The following is a 16,674-nucleotide window of genomic DNA, read 5'->3' as shown; positions in this document are numbered from 1 at the left end:
GAGCACACAGCAAAAGATGCAAATGCCCTGCTTTCCACGTCTTAATCCGACAGGTAAAGATACATTAACTATGGTTTTCACAGTAAAAGGGAAAAGAAATAAGAACCTCTGCATTCTTTTACACAAGCAAGATTTTGACCTCTGCTCTGAAACCATCTGAAATGTCATGAACACATAGACATTTCTGCTGCTTCTCTAAGCTCAGAGTACAACAGATAAAAGAAGTCATGAAGAAGTAAAATATCCCCTGTGACTGATATGGACTATTCATAGAGATACGTCCATGTGTAATCAGCATTTCACTGCAGTAACTGGCAGTCCATAAAATATGGAGCTGATAGGTGACCAATGCTGGTAAATACATGGTGAGCTGCAAAATGTTTCCCAGGTCCCACCACAGCATTTCAGTCAGGTTGAGGTCTGGATTTTGACTGGACCATTGCAACACCGTGATTCTTTTATTTTTAACACATTCTGTTGTAGATTTGCTGCTGTGTTTGGGATCATTGCTCTGTTGATGACCCAGTTTCAGCCCAGCTTTAGCTGTCGGACAGATGGCCTCACATTTGACTCTAGAATACTTTGGTATCCAGAGGAGTCTATGGTGGACTCAATGACTGCAAGGTGCCCAGGTCCTGTGGCTGCAGAACAAGCCCAAATCATCAGCCCTCCACCACCGTGCTTGACAGCTGGTATGAGGTGTTTGTGCTAATATGCTGTGTTTAGTTTCCTCCAAACGTGCTGCTGTGCATTATGAGAAAACATCTCCACTTTGGTCTGGTCTGTCCAAATGACATTGTTCCAGAAGTCTTCTGGTTTGTTCAGATGCAGCTTTGCAAACCTAAACTGTGCTGCCATGTTCTTTTTAGAGAGAAGAGGCTTTCTCCTGCAGCCCTTACAAGCCATACTTGTTCATTCTTTTTCTAATTTTGCTGCCATGAACTTTAACATTTAACATGCTAACTGAGGCCTGTAGAGTCTGAGATGTAGCTCTTGGGTTTTTGACCTTGGGGTGAACTTGCTGGGATGTCCACTCCTGGGAGGACTGACAGCTGTCTTGAATGTTTTCCACTTGTGAATAATCTTTCTCTCTGTAGAATGATGGACTCCAGATAGTTTGGAAATGGCCTCATAACCCTTCTCAGATTGATGGGCAGCAACAATTGCTTCTCTAAGATCATTGCTGGTGTCTTTCCTCCTTGGCATTATGTTAACACACGCCTGAATGCTCCAGAGCAGCAAACTGACTAAACTTCTGCTTTTATAGACTTTCATGAAGACTCAGCAGAGGAACATTTACACGCCTGCTTAGTTTCCACCAAAATCAGAACAGAAATGTAAGCTGAGTCCTTGGCACCAGATGGTCGTAGGAGTGGCATGTTAGAATGATGGAAAATCTGAGGTTGAAGGACAGAAGGATCGTGAGAGTTCACGCTAATTGCCACAAACTGCTCTGAAGCTGTGCAGCAAAAATACAGCCTCAGATCATCCAAACGGACACAGTTCACACCATCTGTGTGAAAGGAGGGTCACACAGATGGTGTGAATCGAGCTGGATATGAGACACATGGGGAGAAGCTCTCATCTGCTGGAACAGATGAAACACAACAGTAAAACAGTGTTAAACAACTCAGTAATATTCAATTACCACAAGTAGGTCTCACACTCAGAGGTGTAATTAACAGATTAATCCAGCAGGAGTATCCATCGGAGCCAAGCTGCCTCAGAAAAGTGCAATGACCATTTTAAAGCATTTTCCATAAGACTGATCGATGATTAGATAATTGTTACTTGTGGCCCTGCACTGAGGCTTATATTAAATAAGGCAGTCAAACATCAGAATCTGTCAGCTTGAGTGAAGCCTTGAGTGAAGTCGTTAATACTGTCAGATGGGGTTGACTAATTATTTCAAAAGGAACATGAAGTGGGCTGAAGAATTGTCCAGGCTGCACGTCATCTCTCGCCCAATGTCAGCTGGCACATACAGTAAAGATGTTACCTGATGTTTTATTTGTGTTGTTTATTTGACAAAAAGATTAATATAACACACGCCTTTAAGTAGAGTAAGCGAAATATGACGTAAAACAACAGCTTTGATATGAAATTACAGGCACAGGTTAAGGAATAATGGACACATCAGAGATGATTTGTGCTTGATCGAAGAGAAAAACCTTTAGTGAGACTAATTATGCAGACAGGAAGTGAAATGCCCCTGTATGCTGGGAAATGTGTTTGGTGAACTGTTTGCTGTGATATTGTGTTTGATGAACTGTTTTTTGTTTTGTTGCGTTTGGTGAACTGTTTGCTGTGTCGTTGCGTTTGGTGAACTGATTGCTGTGTCGTTGCGTTTGGTGAACTGTTTTCTGTGTTGTTGCGTTTTGGGGAACTGTTTGCTGTGTTTTATTGCTGTATTTTCTGTGTTGCATTTGCTGTGTCGTTGCGTTTGGTGAACTGTTTGCTGTGTCGTTGCGTTTGGTGAACTGTTTGCTGTGTTGTTGCATTTGGTGAACTGTTTGTCGTGTCGTTGCGTTTGGTGAACTGTTTGCTGTGTTGTTGCGTTTGGTGAACTGTTTTCTGTGTTGTTGCGTTTTGGGGAACTGTTTGCTGTGTTTTGTTGCTATATTTTCTGTGTTGCATTTGCTGTGTCGTTGCGTTTGGTGAACTGTTTGCTGTGTCGTTGCGTTTGGTGAACTGTTTGCTGTATTGTTGTTGCGTTTGGTGAACTGTTTGCTGTGTCATTGCGTTTGGTGAACTGTTTGCTGTGTCGTTGCGTTTGGTGAACTGTTTGCTGTATTGTTGTTGCGTTTGGTGAACTGTTTGCTGTGTCGTTGTTGTGTTTTGGTGAACTGTTTGCTGTATTGTTGTTGCGTTTGGTGAACTGTTTGCCGTGTCATTAAGTTTGGTGAACTGTTTGCCATGTTGTTGCATTTGGTGAACCGTTTGCTGTGTTGTTGTGTTTTGGGGAACTGTTTGCCGTGTCGTTGCGTTTGGTGAACTGTTTGCTGTGTCATTGCGTTTGGTGAACTGTTTGCTGTGTCGTTTCGTTTGGTGAACTGTTTGCTGTATTGTTGTTGCGTTTGGTGAACTGTTTGCTGTGTCGTTGTTGTGTTTTGGTGAACTGTTTGCTGTATTGTTGTTGCGTTTGGTGAACTGTTTGCCGTGTCATTAAGTTTGGTGAACTGTTTGCCATGTTGTTGCATTTGGTGAACCGTTTGCTGTGTTGTTGTGTTTTGGGGAACTGTTTGCCGTGTCGTTGCGTTTGGTGAACTGTTTGCTGTGTTGTTGTTGTGTTTTTTGTGTTGTTGCGTTTGCTGTGTTGTTGTGTTTGGTGAACTTTTTTTGTGTTGCACCTCAGGGCCACAGAACATCATCTCTGGATTTATAAAACATGTCAGGAAATTAAACACTTTTTAAACAACTGGTGAACTAAACATTAAAGATGAGAAAATAAAAACATCTGAAAAGTAAATCTTTTTCAACTTCTAAGATGTGATTTTTTTGTTACTATCTATACATTTCTATTAGATTTTTGACAGCTGATCAGACAAAATATGATGTCAACTTGGACTTTAGATGATAATTTGTGGGCATATTAAACATATACACTGAACATTCAGTCAATTCTCCTGGAGGAGATTGTGGGGGTGTTTGATGACGCTGTAGCTATAGATTAGGATCACGTATGGCCCGAGGACATGACAGTAGAGTCTTGGAGGAGCTTTGAGGCCTATGCTGTCATGTGTTCTTGTGAAAACAGTCATGTGAGCTGCTCTCCCAGCTGCATCCACACTGTCCATGGTGTGGTCGTGTTTTTCCACACGAACAGTAAACAGCGGTTTTAGTAGGCTTGGTCAGGGAAAGGGTGGAGGACCTCACTGCCTCAGTCATCCTGAGTCTGTGTGTGTGTGTGTTTGAGTGTTATTCTAGGTCAGCCATTTCCCTGGAATGTTCTGCCTGCTGCCAAAGAGAAGTCACTACAAAGGAATGCACACATAACACTACAGAAACACAAGGATGACTTAAAAAGGCCTGAAAGTGAGGAGACACAGGCAGCGTACGCCTCTCTTCATATGCCTCCTGTATTTAGGACTTTTAGGCATCAATGCTCTGAATAGCACTTCGAGTTATGAAATAGGTGCACACAATATGGCCAACCACCTGCATGAACTTGGTTAACTCTCCCATGAGCACAATTAATTGTTTTAGAGATGGAACACTATTTTTGCATCTGTGCTGTTATCAAAAACAGAGATGAAGATGAATGAATCTGCTTTGCTTTTCCCTTTTGTCTCCTCAGCCCTCCCCTGCTCCCTGCCTTGAAAGTCTGTCCGTTTTCGGCAGGAATGGTTGTTCAGCCTCGGAGTCAGAGCAGGGTCAGCACCTCGGCCGTGAGCGCCCTCTCTGCTTTTCTGTGTGGTTATGTTGGCTCTTTCCTGTGACATTGTGAAATGACTGCAGTAGATTGGAATTGTGCGTGATTGTACTATGCGGCAGGTCGTGGGGGAGGAAGCAGCGAGGCAGCGAGGCAGCTGCAGCTCGTGGAGAGTAGAGGTGGTGGTGGGGGGTGATATGGATGAAAAAAATGAAGAAATGGGAAATCTGTTTCCAGGGCAACAGAGGTCTGAAAAACACAGGCAGGTTGGACTTTTTATTCTCCACGCTGCACTGCCCTCTGGCAAGATACTGCAGACACCTCTAATGACTCCAAAGCACTGGCTGGGCCTGCTACTAACACACTGCCAGGCTTCAAGTGACACAGAGATGCCTCCGTGTGTGTGGGGGGGGGGGGGGGGGGCATTTCTACGACAATTACAACGCATATAGGTGTTGCAGGTGCACGATTGCAGCCAGTGGAAATAACACACCATATTGCATGATGCATGGATCATACATACGTGATCATCTGCAGGTGACGTCATGGTGAATGATACCCCCCTCCTCCTCTTTCTCCTCCTTTTCTTTCTCTCTAAAATGATCTGCTGCTCTGGTCTGCAGTCTTTCAGCCGTCAGGAGGAGGGACAGGGAAAAATCTTTCTCCGTGGGTGACATTAACCCTGTGATCTCATGAATATATTATAGAGGATTATTGAGGAATGAGCGAGGCATAGTGAGCTGCCAAAGCACAGTCTGCAACAGCTTATTCTTATTTAGTGAGCCTCAAGGTAATTCACACTCACAAATTTGCTATTAAAAAAGAAATATGAAAAAGCTTTACAGTCTAGAATACTGTAATCGCTCCTTTAATCTGTATGCGATATGAAAAGACGTAAAACATCATCAACAGCGCAAACGAACTCGATAAAACGGTCATCAAACAGCCTCGTCTTGTCCTGTTAACCCTACTGCGACACTGGTAGATAATGCTGCGTTCAATCTACCTCGGATATGGGACGTTGTGGTTCAAAACAGCGTGATTATCAGACTCAGTGCGCTTGATGCATAAAGTTGCTTTGCTGCTTTACTACGAACATCAAACCTTTGTTAACAACCACGAAGCTCACTTAAATGAAGAAACAGAGGAGCAACGAAGGCGCAGCAGGTACGTAATCTGTTGTTATGACAGATTAAGAGTAAGACCATTAAGCTTTAGCTCCTACTGTTCGGGTTTCCTTTTAGTTGAATGACATAAATTGAGGATTTTGAGATTTTAAAAGCTTACCCGAGGTACTGAGAAGGAATTCCGTATTTTGGGGGCGTTTTCTTACATATGACAAAATTAGATTCCGGACATTCCGAGTTCTTACTGTTGCTCGAATGCAACATTAGCTAACGTCGTTTAGCTAAGCTAACATAACTGTCTAGTATAAAGCGGCTTCATCGTCTGGCAGCTGGAACCTACTTGAGGTAAGCTTTCGGGTGATTATTTTAAAGTCAATAACTTAGGATCTTCTAGTTGTTGCTGTCGTTATCGCGTAGATAAATGCTGGGAGCGTAGCACAAGGCGTTACACAAACTTAACAGTGAGAGCTAAGTAGCCTTCAGTTAGCTCACGGTGGCAGCCAGCGGTGGAGCCAGCAGCGTGTTAAAGCCCCTCCACGGCTCTCTGTTTCCAGTCCTCCGCTGGCACTTAACACAGCGACACATAACACAAACTTAACGCAGCGAGGCTACCACAGCAACACGCTGTTAATCCACCCAAATCATGACTACCCGTTTGGTTTTTTCTTCACATTTACACTTGGTTTAACCGTGAGCTTCAACCTCAGTGTGTCTGCGTTTACCAATCAGCCCGTCCAGGTAGGTGAAACAAAACATCTGCTCCTCTCATTTTTAGTGATGGGTCACACACACACACACACACACACACAGACACGGAGAGGCTGAACTCGTGCACACACTGCACACTGCTGAAATGCTTTGTTCTGATCTGCTGCATGTTTTTGTTTGTGCTGGAGATGCATTTACAGATTGAATTATGAGCATTGATGGACATGCCTTGCAAAACGGCTCCACTGTACCGGAGAAATATTACATTGCAGATATTTTCCTGTAATCCACATGCATAGGAATGACATGGTCAGATCAGTTTGGAGAGCTTTTAATAATGTAGAAAGATTATGGTGCAGCTTCGCTTGGAAATAATGATTTTAAAAAAAAAAAAAAAAAAAAAAAAAAACTTGCCAATGCAATAAAGCAGGTGAGTGCAGCTCTGCAACTGAAGTGATGTTTGGAGGGAAAATATGACAAGTATAATGCATTTGGTTAACTAGACCTGACCCCGCTGCATTTCTATTTATAATATAGTCCTTTATTACTCCAGGCTGCAGTTAGTGATGTAACGTGGTATAATTCAGAGGTGGCTTTGCACTTGTAAAGCTTTGTGGTGCCAGTTTGAATTATCACACAAATTGGCTGCGTTGCCTCATGTCGTTTTGCTTGTTGTGGCAACAGTTGTGTAAGATACTACCAACAAAGTGCCTGCTCCTGGGCATCATTATCCTTCCTGCTGCATTTTGCTTTGCAACCACTTTTCTTCTCTATTCTTTACTCTTTTCACTGACAAGAGTGCTTCTCTTGTGGTTATTTTATGGCAAATGAGAGATTTTTTTTTCTCTTTGTATCAAGCTGTAAAGGAGTTATATTAAGTCTGAGTGAACCAGTGCTTCTTATGCGTGTAGCTGTGCACACACCTGCTCTGTGTGAGTGGTTGCACGTGTGATGCCATCGATGCAGAAGCACTTTAAAATACAATCGCCACAGCGGGTGAAATCAGCACTAACAGCAAACTGAAACAGTGTGAGTCCTGCACATGTACAGCAATACATGTGAAGTTTTTGGTCTCGTCAAAGAAGCCACAAAGACGCCGTCGAAACCCCAACAAAAAAAGTCGAGATCGTAAAGCAGAGCGCCGTGTTGTTATGAACTACGGTATCGCAGCTGCTGGGTGCTCCAGGACGGAGTCGGGCTCAGGAATCTGCACAACAAAAGTCGATTCACGTCAGAAGAAGTCAGAAAAACATTGTTTTAAGCGTTGCTCTAAGTCCAAAATGCATTTTCTCGTAACATACCCACTCACTGCTGTGGTATTAATGAGAATTAACCCACATTTGTGACTAATCTTCCACATATTTTCTGATATCATGATCCTGAGCTTTTGATTGACACATCGCTCGAGCCAATGGGAGCTTGTGTGTCGCTACAGTAGCCGACAATAGTTGATGTTGAACGGAAGCACACGTTGCACTTGAATTTGATGGCAGATGAAACTCTGAAAATGAGGATATTTCTCTTGCATGGGTAGCTTTAAATATCTAATTGGGAAAGCAAAGTAAAGGCACAGCAGCTTCTTTTACACTTCTTAAGCTTTTCTGCTTATTTCCTTTTTAGATATGTTTAGTACTTAATGCTTATACCAGCGTTTCTTTCTGTACCGATGCTTGAAGCTTGTGTCCCATTTTTTTTTCAAGGCACTTGGGATCAAAGCTTCTGCTGAATGATTTAATGTAATGTTAAGTTGTTGAATGTAAATACCACAGTATGACAAGTGTTTTTTTATCCAAATTTATTACTGTAAGTAGAGCTGCTTGAGATTAGTGGCCCCTTTATCAGAGGAATGTGGCTGTTTACTAAAAATCCTTTGGGATTTCCTATTTTGGATAACGCCAGGAAAAACTCTTAGAAAACCTTTTTTTTTTTTTTTTGCCGTAGTGTTATCTAAGCTGGACGAGGAATTGTGTCAGGCTGTGGTCTGTTTGTGGTTTCCTGCTAATAGGTTCCAACTCTAGTCATCTGCAGGCATCTGTTTGCCAAAATAGATAAAAACAACCAACTTAATTTTCAGAGTTTTTAGTCTGGGTGAAAAATGTGAGTGTTACTTGACAAGAGAGACCCGACTGCTTCCTTCCAAGCTGCTCTTGAACAGCACTGGGCTTGCTGTGGGTTTGCCTCTGATGGGCATTTTAGGCTGATTTTGCTGGAATGATACGAGGTTAATTGATCTCACACTTCCTGCCATGTGACTGTTATTCATCATCTTATGAGCAGCTATTTTAACGTCACCCTTAACATAATTTTCATAAGGAAATAAATGTTTTAGGACAGGCCTGTTTGGCATGCATGGCTTGTTGTTGTGTTGGAGTGTGTCTCTGAGGTGAGGTAGCCAGTGCCTGTTTTTCCCTCTGGCCATGACTTCCATGGATGTATCATGGGTACAATAACATGTTGTCATGGCATGAAGCCAGGCTCAATTAGTTTGGGTCTGTGTTGACACGAAAAGACTGAGATGTCCCTTTTAATTCCACCTCATAAACCTGAGGTTAAAAAAATGGGGGGGAGGGTTAAGTGAACAGTGCAGCCATTTTAATGGAAAGAAGATATAATTTATTGATTTATTCACTTTGACTATGACGTTGGGAGTGCTGTGATGTACTTAGTGGATTTTTTTGTGCTTTTTTTTTTTTTTTGCTGATGAGGGTAATTCTTGTACAAAGGTGTTTTTGAAGACAGAAAACAGTTTGTGTTGTTCGTTCAGCTCATTTTTTAGTCCCCCCCCCCCCCCCCCCCCCCCCCCCCCCGTCCTGTACTCTTTCTACTTGGACTGCGACATCTTCACTTAATCTGCTGAAGATTGTTTTCAAATATTCATGTAATCATTTAGTCTGTGAATGTAGCAGACTGGCATGCTTTTAATTTACTGTCTCATATGGCATATGCCACTGAAATCTGCTCATTTGTAGTATTTCCTTCACAGTAGTTGGCAGAGTTGGATGAGAATAAATGGCCCTAACAGTTACCTGACTGCTCTGCCTCACAGATACAGCCAATAAATTGATTTGAATGAAGGTTTAATGACTTTTTAACCCTTTTCATTTTTTTCCCACTGCACATTTCAGTTTTTTGGCTACATTTCATGTTCTAAATTGGTGCTGGTGACTGCATCACATAGTAACAAGTGCTGTATTTAACATTTAATGCCGGCACAGCTTGTGTTTGGAGCCCGTATGAGTTTCTCCTGAGTTTGATTTATCATAGCTTAGCTTCTTTTGTCACTGTGAGACAGTTAATGAATCCTTGAAGAAATGTCTTGTCTTCTCAGTGGCGTGCGCTGACATCTGCCTCTCAGGATAACTGTGGCTCCTCTGTGTTTAAGGGGTTATTAATCGGTAATCTCTGATTCATTTAAGGCTCTTAATTGGTGCCGTATTAAAGGCGACTTCAGAGCAGGTCAGCCAGTGAAGGCTGTGTTTTGTGGTGTTTCTTTTCATCAGTCAGGCATCTAAGTGCTTATGTTTTAATAGTTTTTCCCTGTGTTACAGCCCTGATCCTACATTCTGTGTCTTTCGGTTAAGTTTAATTGACATTAAGTGACAAACAAGATCTTTGTGATTAGTCTGATTTTTGGATGAATGAGAAATGAGATCTAAGCAGTGTTTTGTCATTTTTGCATCAACATACTGTAGATAGATCTAAAGTTTAACTCGAATTTTACATCTTTACTGACATTTTTATGGGTGAAACTAATAATTAGATAGTTGATACTATAAGCAGATAAATTAATAATGTAAATAACTGGTAGTTGCAGCTTTTCAGTCAATATATACCTTTTGTTTCTGTCTCATTATTACACACCTGAAATGCATTCAAAGACCTTTGTTGTTTAAATTTATCACAATTTTCTACCATTTTATGTATCAAACTTTTGCCTCTGTTACTATTTTAACAATTCAATAATCAGCTAATTACTTTGTCTATTTCTCAGTTAAATCTTAAGCTTTTAAAGAGGCAGAAAAAAGGTTAAAGAAAGTCTTAATTTCACAGAAAAATGAGGTGATGTCAAAATCCCGTTTTGAAATCTAAAATGATTGCTTATTAAATCTGGAAGCAAGTAATTTTCAGATTTAAAATAATAATGAACTAATTAGAAAAGGTCATTACCAGTCAAATTGCTTTCAGTTAACATATCAGAGAACCGCACCTGAAATGCATCTGGATTGTCAGACCTTCCCCATGTGTGATGGGAAGTGATCGCATCGAAAATCCAAACGAGAACATTTGTTACTAAACCAGATTGGTTTCTTCTCTGTGTTTCATGTGATAATAAGCTGAATGTCTTTGTGTTTTGGACAGTTGGTATGACAAAGCAAGACATTTAGAGGTGCCCCTTTTTATTAAAATAGTTGGTGGTTGCAGTTGTACAACGCAGCAGCTGCCAGTTAGATTGGGAAAATGACAGTGGTGTTGGTGTGTTCTAATGAGACAAGAAAACCCACAAAGACTTCTGTGTTTATAGCTTTAGTAAGTTGGTTTTACTTCATTAGCTCTCAGATTTTCATTTTGTTCATATTGTTCCTTTTCACGTCTGAGTTGGACTTTAAAGGTGACATTATGCCATTTTTATAACAAGTTGACACAATTTCCTGAGGTCTTACTGAAATATATGAGACAGGCTTTGGTCAAAATATCAGTTGGTTCAAGCACAGTGGCCCCTCTATTAACCCGACTGAGACATCTCTCCTGAGACCAGGCTGTTTAGAGGGGCAAATCGGCTGGTTCCCCACTTCCCTTCCTGGTGTTTTTGAGAAAGGCAACGGCTTTGCCTTCCGATGACAACAGCTGAGCTGACAGGAAGAAAGTTTTTCAAACAGAGACTGACTGTTTGTGACTGAACTGAGTAACTACATCATTTTGGACCGGATTCAGAACAAGATGGAGCTCCTGGAGAGGCTCAACCATCAAGGCTTTAACAGGACGTCGATGAAGGATAAATTTATGTTTGTTTGTTGCTGAGACAAGTTTGTCATAAGGTCATCGAAACCTGGGCATCCACTGTGTAATTTAATGTGATAAATGATAATGAATAATGAAGCTATTTCTCCAGTCACCCCAAAAACCCTCCTTCTCTATAGATAGATATAGATAGTTACTTTATTGATCCTAGAGGGAAATAGTTTAGCAGTGTAGCTGTAAGTTAGCAGCAGATGCTAGTAATCAATGCTTTCTCATCAACAGTAATGGACCAAGCTGGAGATGTACACAGCATAACTCGTAGTAATGCATGTGAACCGTTAATTACTGCGTTTAATCTTTAGTATATATTAACCTTATTAAACAATTGCACTTTGAGACCTACATCTTTATCAGATAAAGCCGATAATGTAATGTTATCACACAGAGAGCATTACGCAGCGTTCAATGTAGCAACGAGACCGAGGAGAGGACCGGTGTTGTGTTGAAAACACACCTTAACCACACAGCTGCAGGTTGTCTGAGTTACAGAACATAATCGTTCAACTAGAAAGCTTCAGTGAACAAAGTAATGTGGTAACAATAATGTTCTTCTTTCAGAAAGTAACAGCAATAACTCCTTAGAGGTTGGTGTACGTCATCTTCATTAGCTAAGCTGTTAGCGTTAGCTACTGCTAAAGGAAAAACCATGAGGAATTATTTCTCAGATACTTCCATTTCCCTGCTCTGAAGTTCAGGCTCTGAGCGTTGGAACTGATCCCTCTTTGTGGCTCAGTTTCTTCAGTCCAACGTTGAACTGGACCAAGTTCTTAAACAGTGGGATGAAAAGTGGTTGCTGCACATACAGTCTTTAGCTAACTCTGCTGGAACATTAGCCTCAAACATAGTTTATCCACTGGGCTCTGATATCCTTTGAGGCTGCTGGTAGATGGAAGCCGCATGCTCCTGAGTACAGCTGACAGCAGAACATTTCCACCAAGCGCTGGCTTCATCCGTCTAGTAGGGTGGATGCGAGTGGGCGGGGCTTAGCAGAGCTTGAACTTGACAAGTGATGTAAGTTTACACTTTGAGTCATTGAATGAAATGCTTTTAGTAGGTTTTTGAGTAGATAGACTTCAGACACCCAAATATATGCTCTCAAAGACAGAAAAAAAGATTTTTACATGATATGTCACCTTTAAGTGAATGCCTGATGAATTATGGCTAAAAATATGGAGAGATTTGATTATTTGCTTCATAATGAATTTCACATTAATTGCAAATTCTTCCAAATCCTTGTCTGGATTTTACTTTCTGATGTTTAGAAGTAACTGAATAAATACTACATCAGCTTTTGTTGTTCTAGAGGAAACGGGTTCCATAGCACCCACCTGAAAATGAGTTGAGATGTGAATTTAACGGTTTCCATCATATTAAGCCCGCAGTTTGCACCTCTGAATTATTCAGGCAAGAACTGACACAAATTAGCATGAGTATTCAGATATTTTCTTGTCAAAGATGATGCTACCAGGGATCTTTCTTTTGATAAGACCTAAAATGAGCTGCAGGAATCTAATCTTTTTAAATGAATCAGCTGCCAAATCTTTTTATTTTGTAGCTAACAGATGGGAAAACTATCAATGTCTTTTGCAAGAGGCTGGAAAAGGAGAAAAAAATCAAAATATGATCTTTTTTCGCTTTAATTTGGCATAAAATTGACTGTAACAGTTAATCAGTAACCACAGTAGATGCGTGTTTATCTTTATTAATGAAGTAATCAGTTCGTTAACGATGGATTCAATCAGTGGATTCAGCAATTATGACCTTGTGAATCGAGTGTGTGTCGGTACAAAAGAAGCACGTCTGTGTGGCTGTCAGGTCTAAGATGTAAAGGGGAAAAACTGGCACCCAATACATTATGAGAGTGTGTTTATATCAGCTGAGTAGCAAAGACAATATTTCATTTTCAGTAATGACAAGCTATCAATCCGTCCGCCCCTTTCAGCTGTTCTCGAACATTAAAAGCTGTTCCTCTTGAATTAAATCGATCACTTTTAACTGAACTCGGCTCCAGGCATAAAGATCCATTTGTAACTTGTTTAAGGGCGAAAGATGATTTCCAGCTTTATTCTGTTTCTCTATTAGTATCGACTGAATATCTTTGACTGAAATGTTGGTTCAGTCTTCGACTGCAACATCTCAAAATGAAACGTCTTAATGATCTGTTACTTAACATGGAAATGATTGTTCATAGTTTTATCTTTTCTGCACCTAGGGTTACAAAAAACTACCCTATTGCCTGTAGTACAACTTTTCATTAACTAAAGTTAATACACTGGCTCTGGTCTCAGCAGACTGGTGGATATTTCTGTACAAATATTGTTTAATAAGTGAATTGATTAACAGAATATTAGTCGGTATCTACTTTAATAAAAAAAAAGCCAAATATGTCAGTTAAAGCCGTCATTTTTGGTTATTTTACATCCTTCTTTTTTGATAAAGTACAACTCTAGATTTCATATCATGTGTTAACATTTAATTGCTGCTTTATAAAAACACGATCATTTTCTGAGTGTAACAGTATAAGACAGTGATTATAAAGACATTTCTCACATAGTTTATAGGACAATAATGATGCGATAACGTTTCACGTCCATAATGGTTAAAGGTGGACTTGACTGTGACATCATTATGTTCTGCAATGTTTTTCTGGTCATTGTTGAACATCGTAGGCCTGAAACGGAAAGAGAAGCTGTGACAGCGTTCTGCTTTTTAATCGGATACTGACTTGGGTGTCCATCGTTGAGTTTTCAGTGTAAAAGAAGTACTTTTCGGTATGTGAGAACTACTGTTTATGTTGAATATATGTTTAGAATTGTTGTAACAAGTCAAACCCTTGAAAAATGGTTGAAAAAGTAGCGAATTCTGGTGATTTTACTTGTGGATGGACCCTTCTCCACTGATGGAGCTGCTCTGTATCCAACACAAGATAACGGAGCAAACAAAGTCCGGTCTGGTTAAAATTACAAAGACATTTTACTCTCCAGAGGGAAGTAAAGTAATATATGTTGCAATATGATATGTATGTATATATATAGTATGATGCAGTTCATTAAGCTTTGCTGCTTACCTTCAGGGAGATGAACTGACTGAGAGCTGCCACTGGGTTTCATGCTACGTTCGCTGACCAGAAGAGAAATTGGACTTTACAAATCAAAAAAATAAAATCAAAGAGGTTGAGTTTGAAATTAAAGGACCGCAGTTTGTAGTGAAGCTTGTTAAGCCTAAGCTCCAAACTTTTAATCATTCATTTTTGATCTGATAGAATACATAAAGTTTTAGACATAATGTTTATTTTAAACTTTCCACATCTGAAGTACATGGAATGCAGCACGAGAGCCTGCCAGGTTGGCCGAACCGAAATGGTCCAAACTTCATAAGGCTTGGTTTTGCATATCTAATTAGCACAAATGTTTTCGGTGTGTATGATATCATTTAAAATGCCAAAGTTATGTTGTTTACTAGGAAGTGTTGAAGACGCCTTTTCTGTCTTCATGCCATGAAGGAGGATCCAGACCTCACTGTTCCACCTTGAGGTTGTATGAATCTTCTTTAAAGCGTTCATGAATAGCGCATCATTGGCATAATTTGAGTTTGACCACAAAAAAGATGCAATTTGAGGTTAGTTTTTGCTTGAAAAACTAATAGTTTTATTTTAAAAAAACAGCCAGCGGTCTTGAGCTACACCTTCAGTTATCTTCTTCTTCTTCTTCATCTTCTGCTGCTGCTGCACATACAAATTAATTAGTTCCTTCCAAAACAACGCAGCAGCTGCAGCAACAGATAGGGTCTGATTGAGCACCTCTGGTGTTTTGACTGTCAGGGTGACGTCAGGAGCTGAGAGGTAAGATGGGAAAAGAACATGAAAAGAATCTGACAGCGAGGAGTGGGATTAAGAAGGAGAGTTGTTGGAAAAGAAAATGTCAAGAAGCTGAGGTCAAAAGAAGAGTCTCAATCATTTCTCCGCCGGTACAGTCTGTGCTGCTTGTCCTCACTTCCAGCATCTGATAAAACCTCACATCTCACACGTCTCACCCCTCCTTTGTGTGGTTTTACCGCTCAGCAGTGATGGAAGTTACAAGGTGCTGTCTGGAAGCAGCCGATGCCTTTTCGATGGGATGAAATTCACGTATGCGGATCATGTGATGCCAGTCAAACCCCCCTCTTTTTTCTTAATACAAGATGAGAGATGTCTGACCCAAATCTGCAAAAAGGAAACTAGATAGAGGAAGAAACTGGCTGCAGGTCAGTTGGTAACCGACAAATAAAGAAAATCATTAGCAGGAGGAAGGAGGAGGGCGACGTGGAGTGGGAGTGACTTGGAAAACATCTGGAACTGTAGGAGTGAAAGGGTGTTATTATACGAGTCTAATCAAAGAATAAGAGTTTCCCTCTATCAGCTCCTCGTATGTTATGACCTTTTTTTTATAAGTCTATAATTAAACGGGTGTCTTTGTGTCAGCAGTTTGAGTCTCTAGTCAAGTTGCCTTCAGGTGCTCAGTAGATCTGCAGTGATTATCAGCTGCTGGTAGGAATGATTGTAAAAATGTGTCATTTTGTTCATACTGTATAGATATTTACAGATATTTTGTCATCTAAATGATCTGTTTTTGGCATCAGCCAGTCAGCTGGGCTCTGTTTGTTAAAGTTGAACTTGTCTGAAATGGTGTTTTGATTAGTTTTTCAAGTCTACAACTCACTAATAGATTTGCTTCATAGTGACAGTAAATAGAGCAGAATATGCCCATAAGGCTTCATTGTAGGATATCGCTTATTTTGTGACTAATGGCCTAAAAACCCAAAGTTAACTTTAAAGTAACGGCTGGTGACGGTAATAAAGATCTATGAGAAAACTATTATATCATTGAAAATAGTTTCAGTTAGTGTCTAAGCCATAAACGCCACATAGAGGGACGGCAGTGTTCAGAAGGAAGTGGAGGAATCGGTGGTTGTGGGTTCTGATTTGTGAGAGGTTGGAGGGGACACATTAAAGAAAGGGAGCAGCTTACAGAATGGAGTGGCTTTTCCAAGACGGAAAGATGAAGAACTAAAGTGCTCTGTTTTTTCCTCCATGGGTAATTTAGGCCACACATATAGATGCAGTCTGTTGGTCGATGGTGGCTGGGCATCAATGGAATTGGCTGCCATCACCAGCTCGATCACAAGGTGTCGGTAGCTGTTACAGACCGGTTACTGATGTGTACTGCCACATCTCTGATGAAGCAACCTAATCGGTTTTGGTAAAGCAATGTCTGAGAAGTAAATTCTTTTGGCCTTTGGTCCTCGTCTGGGAAGTGTCGGGACTATTTTCACACCCGGTGCCGGTGACGGAGAGCAGACTGCTGCCTGTAAGCTTAAACTAACTGTGATTTTAGCCGTCTGCCTTTCTTTTAATTGTGGTGGTGCTGTGGTCACAGGTTGGCCTGCTGCATCACAAATGCCCAAGTTTGT

At 40.7% G+C, this 16,674-nt stretch overlaps 1 protein-coding gene across 6 annotated transcripts in view; it reads left to right on the top strand.

Annotated features, from left to right (window-relative positions):
* The first annotated feature begins 5,004 nt into the window (after window positions 1-5,004).
* The window catches only part of zmiz2 (zinc finger, MIZ-type containing 2), a 34,809-nt gene continuing 23,139 nt past the window's right edge, over window positions 5,005-16,674 (top strand). Inside the window, exon 1 of one of the 6 annotated variants that reach the window (XM_072371333.1) lies at window positions 5,005-5,162. The gene's annotated coding sequence lies outside the window, so the exon portion shown is untranslated. Of the gene's footprint in view, window positions 5,163-5,240; window positions 5,540-5,612; window positions 5,857-5,894; window positions 6,238-16,674 lie in introns of those variants that run through there. The other 5 variants (XM_072371330.1, XM_072371334.1, XM_072371328.1 and 2 more) reach the window with 5 other exon arrangements.

This window comes from Leuresthes tenuis, unplaced genomic scaffold (assembly GCF_036924035.1).
Source record: "Leuresthes tenuis unplaced genomic scaffold, fLeuTen1.0.hap1 SCAF_19, whole genome shotgun sequence".
NCBI classification, from domain to species: domain Eukaryota; kingdom Metazoa; phylum Chordata; class Actinopteri; order Atheriniformes; family Atherinopsidae; genus Leuresthes; species Leuresthes tenuis.
Note: the sequence above shows the minus strand (reverse complement) of the source record. Positions and strands in the feature narration are given on the sequence as shown.